Source organism: Lactuca serriola, chromosome 7 (assembly GCF_051521515.1).
Source record: "Lactuca serriola cultivar US96UC23 chromosome 7, Lser_US96UC23_V15, whole genome shotgun sequence".
In the NCBI taxonomy this organism is placed as follows: Eukaryota; Viridiplantae; Streptophyta; class Magnoliopsida; order Asterales; family Asteraceae; genus Lactuca; species Lactuca serriola.
In genome coordinates this window covers 147,677,334-147,688,470 of record NC_136414.1, presented here as the reverse complement: position 1 = coordinate 147,688,470, position 11,137 = coordinate 147,677,334, and positions in this window count along the sequence as shown.

Here is an 11,137-nt window from a genome sequence, read left to right as displayed (position 1 = left end):
ATGAATCTAATAACAATTCAAATAGAAATTATTCTGTGAATTCTTCTACTACCTCTTTTGAATGTCTGGTTCTTCTAGTTTGCCTGTGTCTCTAGAGATTTTGAATATCATCATCTCACTAAGGATTAGTATGTTAGATTTTTGCAACTTATTAATGATAAACAAACTAATGAGGAAGCATATGCTAGTGCTAATATAATACTTGCTTAGTTAAGGCTTTTAATTCCTCTGAATCTCTTCTTCATGATACTGTGGATGTATCTAAACTAGATCTTCTTGTTAGTCATCCTAATAGAACTTCTACTAAAATTGAAAAAATTGGATATTTGAAAGTATCTAATTCCTTGACCTTATTTAATGTCTTCGATGTTCCTGATTTTAATGTCAACTTGTTATATGTCCATAAGGTCTGCAATTATAGTAATTATGAGGTTGTCTTTAATGAACATACATGTAAAATTTAGGATTTACAGTCCAAGGATATGGTAGGGACTGGTAGATAGTCTGGAGGTCCCTATTATATGGATAATGTACCTCTAGGTAACAATTCTAAAGCGTCCAATTTTTCTGTTTGTTGTGTCTCTAAACTTACCTGACATAATAGGCTTGGTCATCCCTGTGATCAAGCTTTAATTTCTTTAATAAACAAACTTAAGTTTGGGAATGATGTTCTTCATCGTGACATATGTCACAAAGCCAAACAAACTAGGGAGTCATTTCCCACCAGTCAACATGTCACTACTAAACTTGGTTAGTTAATCCACCGTGATGTATGGAGTCCTTATAGAGTTACTATGTGAGAAGGATTTAGATATTTTTTTTGCCTATTGTGGATGACTTAACAAGGGCTACTTGGGTTTATGTGTTAAAGTCTAAGGATGAAATTTATGATTGTATTTGTGTCTTCTTTAATATTCTTTTTAATCAATTTGAAGTAAAAATTAAAACGGTAAGATCTGATAATAGGACATAATTTTTAAATAATAAAATGAGATCTTTGTTTGAAACTAAAGAAATTCTTCATCAAACATCCTGTGTTCACACTTCACAATAGAATGGTGTTGTGGATAGAAAACATAGGCATATTTTAAATGTTGCTAGATTGTAACACCGTAAATTTTCAAACAAAATTTTCATTTCAAAATATAGTATTTTCATTCAAAACAAGGCATAAACATTTCAAGTGTCATGTCAAAATACAAATCATCTAAATCCCAAGATCACAAAACATCTTTCAGTGTGTACAGATCACGCCGGCGCCTTCCCACGGTCCTCGCTAGTACCTGAAACACATACATAACAACTGTAAGCATAAATGCTTAGTGAGTTCCCCAATATACAACTTACGCACATACGTCTTTCCAGGCCCTGACCTTCCGGTCCATGTGTCTCAGGGGACTTCCGTCCCTGCTGGGTAAACCTTCCGGTCCTACCCACGCCGACCTTCCGGTCCACAACACAACGCCTTCCGGCCCATAACATAATCGCCTTCCGGCCCATAACATAATGCCTTCCGGCCCATAACATAATGCCTTCCGGCCCACATAACATACATAGCACGTATAACAATTAACTTATCACATATAGCACATATATCTCATATCATATCCGGCCTTCCGGTCACACAGTCAAACCCTTCCGGGTACAGTATAGTGAGAAGACTCACCTCGTGAATGTCGAAAGCTAGCAAATCCCGAAGTCACTCGTACTCGATCCACCGAGCTACAATCTCCCTATAACATCATACATCTCTTATTAACACTTTTATCTTCTAAGTTTGACTATCCCTAAGAGGTCAAACATAGGTCAACTCTGGTCAACGGTCAACGGTCAACTTGACCTGACTCGGCGAGTGCTAGGGCAACTCGGCGAGTCTAGACGTCCTCACCAATTCTCTAAGATTCCCTTTCTACTCGTCGAGTATCCTCCTTGACTCGACGAGTTTCTCCTGGAAGAATCGCGGGGCCACCCCGACTCAACTCGCCGAGTCTGAAGAACAACTCGACGAGTCCCAGTTAATCTTCAAGCTACTCGCCGAGTCTGTTCATCGGACTCGGCGAGTCCATGCCATGCAACCGCTCAAACTACTTTCTAAGGTCAGAACTGCTCCGACCATTCATAGGTCTGGCCTTCCTAGACTGATTCATCACGTAAGGTCCTCATTTCGGTGCTCATAATACACCCCATGACTCATAATTTACATTTTGACCTAAGGCATAAGGATTCCAATCCAAAACCTCCATTGATTCACGAAATGCTCAGGCATGGGACATTCTGGACTTCCAAAGATCCCAATACAGGGTTCCAATCGTTTGGGGGACTAAGGTAACATTCAATCTAGCCACAAAAGGGTTCAATAAACCCTAAATCCATATACACATCAACATAGAAGAATGCAACTCGAAATATTACCTGAATAACGTGCTCTCTGTGTCCCCAATCCTCAGAACGTGGCTTCCCTTGTTGTTCCCTTAACCAAGCCTCCTCTTCCTTGCAAAACAACACTTCCAAAATCAACAATGGTCTTCTACCTTGCTCCAGATGTTCACAATCGAATTAGGGTTTCTCTCAGAGGACTAGGGTGAACAATGACGGCCATAAGGTCCCTCATATACGTCCCAAACCTGAACGGTTAGGGTTTTCGCTAAACAGCGCAGACTCGCCGAGTCCATATCCGGACTTGTCGAGTCCAGTCGCGAACCCGCGACCAGATCCGCAATCCTACTCGGCGAGTCTGGGCTCCAACTCGCCGAGTCCCCTCTTAAAACACCCAAAATCATAAATATAACAATACCTGAAATTACGGGCTGTTACATAGATCCTTGATCTTTCAATCTAGTTTACCTCTTAAATTTTGGGGGAGAAGCTATCTTATCTTTGTTACCTTTTATAGGTTACAAAAAAAAAAAAGATGTGGCAGAAAAAACTTAGCCCTAAGTTCACAAGTAACCTAATTGATCTATGTTTTCACTATTGATTTGCAACAAACAATTGAACATCAAGAACCCTAGGAGTGATCTACTCTTTTCAAAATTCATAAAGAGTTTTAGGGTTTACATACCTAAGAAATAATCAACAATTCCTTCTTTAACAAACTTCAGAAAACCAGCCCCAGAAATATTGTGCCTCAAATGGTATGTACCCAAACCAATAGAAGACTTTAGAGGAGAAAGGAGAGGGGCATCAATTTTGGCTCTAAGGCTCTTAGAGATGGAGTGCCGAAAATATGAATCCCATGAGGGGTTTATATGTGCGAGTAAGGAGTCAGAATAAGACAGATTTCCTTGGATAACCCTTATCCTTTTTTTGCTCGCTAAGGCTTCCTAAGGCTTCCAAGAAGCCCAAGGAACCTCCTCCAAAACCATCCCCTCTTTGGGAAGGTTCTGGAATTATTCAATGCATAACTTTTGAATATTGTCACATTTAATCCCTATACTTTTAATTAATCAAATTAATCCCAAAATTAATTCCAATTAATTTTTGATTAATTATTAATTAAATAATACTATTTATAATTAATATAGTAACCTCATAATACATTAATAAATTATTTATTTCAAGCGTGGATGATAGTTGTCGGGGGTAATTCAAGGGTGTAAGCTACCTTTCCAACCCTCTTGCTAATCCTATAGGGGCCATAGTAACGGGCGACTAATTTCTCATATTTTCTTCGTCCCAAGCTTTGTTGTCGATACGGTTTCAATTTCACCTAAACCAAGTCCCTTTCTTGATACTCCACTTACCTTGTCTTCTTTTAAGCTTGGTTTTGCATTTTTTTGTTGGGTCCACAACAAATGCACAACTCAATCCAAAATAGCATCCATGTCTTATAGCAATTGATCAATTGCGTCCACCGAGGATATTGCCCTTCGTAACGGATGATGGGGGTGAATCCTACCGTAAAAGGCTCAAAGCGGGGTGCATTTGGTGGCCGTATGTAAGGATGAATTATACCAAAATTCTGCCCAAAAAAGTCAGCGAGCCCATTTTTTGGTTTCTTCATAAAAAATACGTCGGTTCACCACTTCTAACCATCTGTTTGTGTGTGATAGGTCGTGCTTCTTTTGAGATGCACTCTATGTGATTTAAACAGCTCCACTTAACAGTGACAAAAAATTACGATCTCAATCATTGATTATATATAGAGGAAAACCGTAGAGGCGGGCGATTTCCTTGATGAAGCTTTTGGCAACTGTGGATGCTGAGAAAGGATGCTTGAGGGGAATAAAATGAGTATACTTACCAAGTCGGTCAACCACAACCCAAATGGTATCATATCCATCGAACTTGAGTAACCCCTGGATAAAGTCCATGGTTATTTTGTCTAGGGGTGTTGATCGGGTAATTTTTTCGGGCTTCGGGTAATTTGGGTCGGGTAATTCAGGTTTTTCATGTTAAAAAAATACCCGTTACCCGACCCAAATTAAATTCAGGTATCGGGTCGGGTTTGCATGTCGTAAATGCGCGTCGTAAGGTTACGACACATAAATGCGTGTCGTCTTCCTTCATGATAGGCCCTTCATTGACACGCATTTGCGTGTCATATGTATCCTTCTATGATATGCAATTCTTGTCATTAAAGGATATTTTTCTGTTAGTGTATTTATCTAAAAATTAAGGTCTGGAATTTTAACTTTGTTACAAAAGATGCAAGCACAAATGAAAACTTAATAAAAATACAATAATTGCATATTAGGCTCAAATAGACTGCAACATATAAGTTTTAACACCAAAATGGATAAAAATGTGCTAAATCAAGAAGATTTCATATATATTTGTCGATGATTTGTATTAAATCCTTAATGAACCGGAAGCCAACGTTGAATAGCTAACATATGCTTGTATGTATTTATACATTTGAGACATGCATAACTATTAGATGTCAGTTTGAAACAAAATATCATGTTGTTTTTAGACTAATCTAATGTTTTGTTACCATAGTTTCAATCTCTCTAGTAAATATCCATTATGTTCACATGGTAGATATATGTTCATCCCATTCATGATACCATTTTTTTTTCTTGGTTTCTTTCAATAAATCCGTTAAATAAGAAAAAAACTATAACAAATATAAATATTCAGTTATCACCATTAAATGGTAATTTTTTATGTGGCCTCTTTGAAGAGGTTCCTCGTCCTCAAACAACATCTTCAATTTCACACCTACAGTAAATTGCAGTCACAACATCAATCCTATGAGGAATTTACTTTCCCTTCCAAATTTCAAGAGCTCAATCAAGATCCCAACATTTTCTTTTTATGATAACCTTTAATTAACATTAAGAATGTGATTGCTAAAAATATAATTGTACATAATATAATAATGGATAAAGTATAATGAATTTAGAATAAATAATCTCGAAAAACAAATTGTAGGTTTCCTTCCTATATTTCTTTCTTCAATACAAGTAGAGTTGCGTTTGATCCATTTCTTATAAATCTCTTATTCGTACAAGTGATGCTTTCATTTAAAGGGAAAACCGAGGAAGGAGAGGGAAATCACAATTTTAGATTAATTGGTTGAATTTAGAAATGAAACTTAATGAAAAAGAAGATGTTTGGGGAAAATTGCATATGGTTTTATCATCATTAAGTGTTACCACCGAAATAGGTAAAAAAGTTGGAAATTTACTGAGATTTCATATGTGTTTGTCGATGAGATTGTTACTTGAGGTGTCTGGTGTTCCTTTCGACTTCATGGTCGCTATAGAGACAAAGCATGGACTCGTGTTGCGGAGTGGCTACAAGGAAAAACTTCACACTAACTTTAGGTGTAAGTTGTACTAAAAAGCTAAACAAGTACTATTTGTGTTAAAACTATAGTCTAGAATTTTAACTTTGTTACAGAAGATGCGAGCAAATATGAACACTAAAACAAAATACAATAATTGCATATTGGGCTCAAATAGACATCAACATATAAGTGTTAACACCTAAACAGGTACAAATTTGCTATATTAGCGAGATTTTATATATCTTTGTTTACGATCTTTACTAAATCGTTGATCAATTAGGAGTCTATCATTATTGGTTCCCTTCACCGATGGATATATAGGTATATATTTATAGATACCAGACATATGTAACTACTAGATGTCGGTTTGACACTAAATATCATGCTGTTTTCAGACTAATGTAATGTTTTGTTACGATAATTTCAATCCTCGTGTATATATCCATTATGTTCGCATGGTAGATAAATGTTCATCCCATTCATGATACCATTTTTTTCTTGATTTCTTTCAATGAATCCATTAAATTTAAGAAAAAAAAATCAATAAAATATATAAATATTCAATTATCAACATTACAAGGTTATGACTAAGACAAATTGTTTTAGCTGCTCTTATTTCCCTGTAAACATGCATTTTAGATTGCAACACATTTGAGAACTCAAAAAAACAAATAATGGTAAATTTCTTAGTTACCCTCTTTAAGAAGTGTGGTCGACCTCAAATGTCATCTTCGGTTTCACACCTACAGTAAATTATAACATCTATGTACCTGTTCAAGCTTATCACGAATTTACTTTCCTTCTAAAAATTGAAGAACTCAACCAAGATCTCAACCTTTCTAAAGAAATCAATATATGACGACTTTTAATAAAGTTTAAGAATGTGATACTTAAGAAATATAATTGTACATAATATAATAATAGAGAGTGTTGCATGCCCTAAAATTAATGTCACAAAAAAAATTGAGGGTACCTATCAAGAAAATCATGTCGTATAAGCATGTCATTTTGTAAGTTTTCATGAGGAATGACACACGTTTCCAATCCTTTAATAACTTGCGGGGTGAGGGGGGGGGGGGATGAAATCCCCAAAATATTAAAAAACCTCGGCGCCTTGTTCTCTAATCATCTCCCATTCGTCATTTGGATGTCTATGATGCGTCTCCTCCTTCTTCTATAAAATCATCTATTGAAGAAAACCTAATGGCATTTCGCAGTTGTGCATCTCCCTTTCCTCTTTTTGCAGCTCTGCAGCCATGGTATCCACTCCAACCTTCCTATTAACACAATACATATCCGTGCTTAGGTTTCTAGGGTTCATTAAATCTCGTCGTTTACACACATCATTTCTTATTCTCTCTTTCTTATTCATTAACACTCGTTCTCTCATGACTCCTCTGACTTAATTGGCCGCCTAAAATCTTCCCTCCATTGTGCAGTTGTCTTTGCCGGAGTACATGTCGTTACTGGAGACTAGAGTGAGCATTGATGTCGCCTAAGCCTGAGTGAGTCTACAATGTACCTGATCTCTCTCTCTCTCTCTCTCTCTAACATGGTAATAACTTATTCGCTTTATAATTATATTATTTTTTTAAATACTTTTTAGGTTTGAAATATTGATTATGATTGGAAATTGTTTTCATTTGTTACAAAATCCGATTGTTACTTTTTAATTAGTTTGACGAGGTTTTTTTTTTTTTTTTTTTTTTGATGTTTTAGTGGTAACGTTCTTAATTTTCCATTAGGTTTGTGCTTTCTAATACGAAAAAGACTATAGACAGTTTATTTTCATGGAATGTTTGCTTTTGCTTGCTAAATTTTCTATAGGGGAGTTTGTAAATGTATGGTATTACTATGCATTTAGCAAATCGATTCTCGATTTTATTACCATCTTGAAATAGAAGATAAAACTATGTAGGTTGTTATACATGTTCTTTGTATTAATAACAGTTGTGATAACTTAGAAGATGAATCCATGAAATCTAAAATGGTGACTTTTATGTAACCCATTAAAGAAATAAGAAACCTTTTTTTTAATAATCTTGTTTTACTTAATTTGCAACCATTTGGATTCTTGGTAAATTAAATGAAAGTGGAAAAGAATCTTGGAGCAATGAAGGAGAAACAAACGTGACTGTCATTGATGGAATCTCTAGTCGAATCAAACATTTAGTCATTTAATATTATATCACTTGCTATTAGTTTTTTAGTATTGTTTTTATAGAGACGAGGCACCTGGGGTAACTGGATGTCTTGCAATAGGTGTAGCATACTTTGGTGTCATAGAATCGACCAAAAAATGGATTGAAGAAACACATCTGAATCTTAGAGGTCATTGGGCTAATATGGAAAGATAAAGGACCAAAGGGACTATATAAAGGATCGGTTGGGTCTCATGTTTCAATTGTTGCATTTGTGGTAGGTAAATTGGTCTGAATACATGTCTTAATTGGAGATGGTGTATTCTTAGGGGAATTGATAAGATATGATGAAATAGTTTTTGTATTACATTATTTAAGCATTGGAATGATTATTATTATTTGACATACTATATATTTTTAAATGGATTGTCTTTTTTTTTGAAGTATATGCTATTTTATGTTATGAGACATTAGGTGTCATCTAATTTGAAAATTATTAAATCCATTCAAAAGAATATTTTTTTGAAACCTTTAAAATTATCTTTCTTTATGACAGGGGATTTAATGATACACATTGCATGTCGTAAATGCACGTCGTATGGTTACGACACATAAATGCGTGTCATCTTCCTTTATGATAGGCCCTTCATTGACACGCATTTGCGTGTCATATGTATCCTTCTATGACATGCAATTCTTGTCATTAATGATACACATTGCATGTCGTAAATGCGCGTCGTATGGTTACGACACATAAATGCGTGTCGTCTTCCTTTATGATAGGCCCTTCATTTACACGCATTTGCGTGTCATATGTGTCCTTCTATGACATGCAATTCTTGTCATTAAAGGATATTTTTCTATTAGTGTATTTATCTAAAAATTAAGGTCCGAAATTTTAACTTTGTTACAAAAGATGCAAGCACAAATGAAAACTTAATAAAAATACAATAATTGCATATTAGGCTCAAATAGACTGCAACATATAAGTTTTAACACCAAAATGGGTAAAAATGTGCTAAATCAAGAAGATTTCATATATATTTGTCGATGATTTGTATTAAATCCTTAATGAACTGGAAGCCAACGTTGAATAGCTAATATATGCTTGTATGTATTTATACATTTGAGACATGCATAACTATTAGATGTCAGTTTGAAACTAAATATCATGTTGTTTTCAGACTGATCTAATGTTTTGTTACCATAGTTTCAATCTCTCTAGTAAATATCCATTATGTTCACATGGTAGATACATGTTCATCCCATTCATGATACCATTTTTTTTTCTTGGTTTCTTTCAACAAATCCGTTAAATAAGAAAAAAACTATAACAAATATAAATATTCAGTTATCACCATTAAATGGTAATTTTTTATGTGGCCTCTTTGAAGAGGTTCCTCGTCCTCAAACAACATCTTCAATTTCACACCTACAGTAAATTGCAGTCACAACATCAATCCTATGAGGAATTTACTTTCCCTTCCAAATTTCAAGAGCTCAATCATGATCCCAACATTTTCTTGTTATGATAACCTTTAATTAACATTAAGAATGTGATTGCTAAAAATATAATTGTACATAATATAATAATGGATAAAGTATAATGAATTTAGAATAAATAATCTCGAAAAACAAATTGTAGGTTTCCTTCCTATATTTCTTTCTTCAATACAAGTAGAGTTGCGTTTGATCCATTTCTTATAAATCTCTTATTTGTACAAGTGATGCTTTCATTTAAAGGGAAAACCGAGGAAGGAGAGGGAAATCACCATTTTAGATTAATTGGTTGAATTTAGTAATGAAACTTAATGAAAAAGAAGATGTTTGGGGAAATTTGCATACGGTTTTATCATCATTAAGTGTTACCACCGAAATAGGTAAAAAAGTTGGAAATTTACTGAGATTTCATATGTGTTTGTCGATGAGATTGTTACTTGAGGTGTCTGGTGTTCCTTTCGACTTCATGGTCGCTATAGAGATAAAGCATGGACTCGTGTTGTGGAGTGGATACAAGGAAAAACTTCACAATAACTTTAGGTGTAAGTTGTACTAAAAAGCTAAACAAGTACTATTTGTGTTAAAACTATAGTCTAGAATTTTAACTTTGTTACAGAAGATGCGAGCAAATATGAACACTAAAACAAAATACAATAATTGCATATTGGGCTCAAATAGACATCAACATATAAGTGTTAACACCTAAACAGGTACAAATTTGCTATATTAGCGAGATTTTATATATCTTTGTTTACGATCTTTACTAAATCGTTGATCAATTAGGAGTCTATCATTATTGGTTCCCTTCACCGATGGATATATAGGTATATATTTATAGATACCAGACATATGTAACTACTAGATGTCGGTTTGACACTATATATCATGTTGTTTTCAGACTAATGTAATGTTTTGTTACGATAATTTCAATCCTCGTGTAGATATCCATTATGTTCGCATGGTAGATAAATGTTCATCCCATTCATGATACCATTTTTTTCTTGATTTCTTTCAATGAATCCATTAAATTTAAGAAAAAAAAATCTATAAAATATATAAATATTCAATTATGGACTCGTGTTGCGGAGTGGCTACAAGGAAAAACTTCACAATAACTTTAGGTGTAAGTTGTACTAAAAAGCTAAACAAGTACTATTTGTGTTAAAACTATAGTCCAGAATTTTAACTTTGTTACAGAAGATGCGAGCAAATATGAAAACTAAAACAAAATACAATAATTGCATATTGGGCTCAAATGCATAACTATTAGATGTCAGTTTGAAACTAAATATCATGTTGTTTTCAGACTGATCTAATGCTTTGTTACTATAGTTTCAATCTCTCCGGTAAATATCCATTATGTTCACATGGTAGATACATGTTCATCCAATTCATGATACCATTCTTTTTCTTCGTTTCTTTCAATAAATCCGTTAAATAAGAAAAAAACTATAACAAATATAAATATTCAGTTATCACCATTAAATGGTAATTTTTTATGTGGCCTCTTTGAAGAGGTTCCTCGTCCTCAAACAACATCTTCAATTTCACACCTACAGTAAATTGCAGTCACAACATCAATCCTATGAGGAATTTACTTTCCCTTCCAAATTTCAAGAGCTCAATCAAGATCCCAACCTTTTCTTTTTATGATAACCTTTAATTAACATTAAGCATGTGATTGCTAAAAATATAATTGTCCATAATATAATAATGGATAAAGTATAATGAATTAAGAATAAATAATCTCGAAAAACAAATT